This window comes from Silene latifolia, chromosome 11 (assembly GCF_048544455.1).
Source record: "Silene latifolia isolate original U9 population chromosome 11, ASM4854445v1, whole genome shotgun sequence".
Taxonomy (NCBI): Eukaryota; Viridiplantae; Streptophyta; class Magnoliopsida; order Caryophyllales; family Caryophyllaceae; genus Silene; species Silene latifolia.
In genome coordinates, this window is record NC_133536.1 from 107,696,325 (window position 1) to 107,699,021 (window position 2,697).

The 2,697-nt window shown below is 39.2% G+C and overlaps 1 non-coding gene across 1 annotated transcript; it reads right to left on the bottom strand.

Moving 5' to 3' along the window:
• Positions 1-2,300: 2,300 nt before the first annotated feature.
• LOC141616334 (small nucleolar RNA R71) lies at positions 2,301-2,407 on the bottom strand. Its single transcript, XR_012530689.1, has one exon. It is a non-coding gene; the product is annotated as a small nucleolar RNA R71 (small nucleolar RNA).
• Positions 2,408-2,697: the final 290 nt, after the last annotated feature.

The following is a 2,697-nucleotide window of genomic DNA, read 5'->3' on the forward strand; positions in this document are numbered from 1 at the left end:
ATTTTCATGGCAAAACAAGACTAAATTGATCGAATTCAATGACCAAGCATCAAGGAGAGACAAGATTAGAAGGCCTTTGTACATATGATAGTAGATGAGCAATGTTGAGAAAGGATCCTTGAGTCCCCAAGGAAATCCCCAAGGAATTTATGAAGAAAAGAAGAAGAAATCTTGCTGAGGCACAATCCGTGCGGATTGTCAACAATCCGGCCGTCCTCCACCTGCACAATCCGTGCGGTTTTCCACCAAGACGCTCGGATTCCATCACCACAATCCGCCCGGATTCTCTTGAATCCGCTCGGGTTCCATCGCCAGAATCCGCCCGTCCCGACCCTAATCCGCTCGGATTCCTCTACAGCGCATTTTTGTCTTCTTCAAGCTACAAAGAAAGAAGCCCTTCCTTCGAAAAATACCGACTCCTCCCTGCTCAATCTAAAAAGTGTAATTACTAGTTTAGCCCTTAGTTAACCCTAATGCATCCCCCTAATTTCCACTATAAATACCCCATTAGTCTAATTAGAAGAGCATGTTCTTCTTATCAATAATAAGAGTAGTTAATATCAATCAAATCTATCTTTAGTTTTGTAATCAACAATTGATCAAGTTCTAATACAAGTTTTATTTCCTTAATCTCTCTTTTGTTCATCCTTTATTTTGGGTAATTGAAGATTATTTGGGTTATTATTGGGAGATTGACAACCTCTCAATCAAGCATCAAGTACTTCTTTTATCTTTTCTTTATTATTGGAATCATTAGTAGGTATAATTCTCTTAATCCCTTTTTAATTATTGTTAATTACTTTCATTTATTCATCATGTTTCATTTTGTTGGTATGATTGACAACCTTGCTAGCATAATCAACATGATAATGAGTGAGTAGTCTCTTAGCTAGGGTTAATGGGTGACTAGGGGAAACCAACATGGGGAATGATTCATACTTAAATTAATATGCTTTCATGTTTTATTTGCTTGCTTGTTTTGATCTCAACTCTTGCACATGTTATGTTTGATGAAATGCTAAGCCTATGAATCCTTGCATTTACTATCATCACCTATCTTTTCAATGAGACTTGTAAGACATAAACCAACTCGAGTCTCATTAGACCATGCATGTTGTTGAGTAGGGAAGATTAAGTCGACTTGTAGGTGTTGTACAATCTAATCGATTCGGCTCCGGGACCCAAACTTTCCTAGGATTGTAAGATATAACCCAACTCAATCCATCACAACAATAATTGCTTGCTTATAATTTGAGAACATGTTTGTATGATCAATTCCCATGATTCCCCTATGATCCCATGACACCCTAGTGCTTTTTAATCAATTGTTTACACCCCTTTTAATTCATCTTGCTTGTTTATTTTCATTGCTATTTTAGTTAGTGACCTTCTACATCAACCCAAATTGTGACACCCCTAAGACACCACTAGTTTCAATAGAAATCTCATTTCAATTCCTGTCCCTTGGGATCCGACCTTTACTTGCCTCTTTACTAATTGTAGAGTTGTTTATGAAGTTATAAATTGTGTTTTGATTCGGACGTGACCCAACGACCACGCCTTTAATTGTGAACCCGAAACGGACCGATAAAAAATGGCGCCGTTGCCGGGGACGGTGTTTACTTGATTTAGATTTCTTTACATTGTTTTTAGTTGTGTCTTTTTCGCCTTGGGGAAGTAAAACTCCTCAAGGTTTGTTCTAATTGTTTTCTAGTTGTTTGACATTTTGCATGTCTAGAAGGTCACAAGGTGATTTGCTACCTTTTGACCGTGAAATTGAAAGAACCTTGACGAACAATAGGAGATTTGCTAGGAGGAATTTGAGAGGTATTAGTGAAGTTGTTCAACCAACTATTGAGTTCATCAACCCTTTCGCAATAGAAGGAGAGGAGAACCCATTACAAAATACCACCCAAAATCAACCTACAATGCCTAAATTCTCGTCACACTCCGTACCCACCGAGGAGAACCTACCCAATGGTACTCCTACACCACAACATCTAACCGGAAATTATATTGCCAAATCCGCCTTTATCCAATTAGTCGAAAGGAGCCAATTTGGGGGGATGCCTAGTGAAGACCCTCATTCTCATATGGAAACCTTTTGCGACTATTGTGATGCGATCTCTCAAACTGGTGTGACTCAAGACCAAATTCGATGGGTCTTATTTCCTTTTTCTCTAATCGGCACCGCGAAGCAATGGTTGAAGGGCCTTGACAAGGCCACTCTCGGAATAGATTCTTGGAAGAAGTTGGCTCTAGCTTTCTACAAAAAATTCTACCCACCGAAAAAGACTAACATGCTAAGAGCTCAAATTACGGGTTTTAAGCAAAGGGATGAAGAATCTTTGTATGAAGCTTGGGAGCGGTTCAAGGGAATTTGTCGCTCATGTCCTCACCATGGACTTAGCGAATGGTTCTTGGTACAACAATTTTGGAACGGTTTATATGAAGATTCAAGGAACATTCTCAACATGGGATCGAATGGAATGTTCACCGAAGTTGATGACAATCAAACATGGAACAAGATTGAGGAAATGGTGGTCCATAACTCACAATATAGTAAACCTCGCAAGGCTACTAGAGGAGGAAAGCATGAAGTGGACTCCGTTACTCAATTGGGTGCTCAACTTAGTGCTCATATTGACACAATCAATTTGAAGTTTGAAAAAGCTATGGCTAGACTTGAAGAAGTCT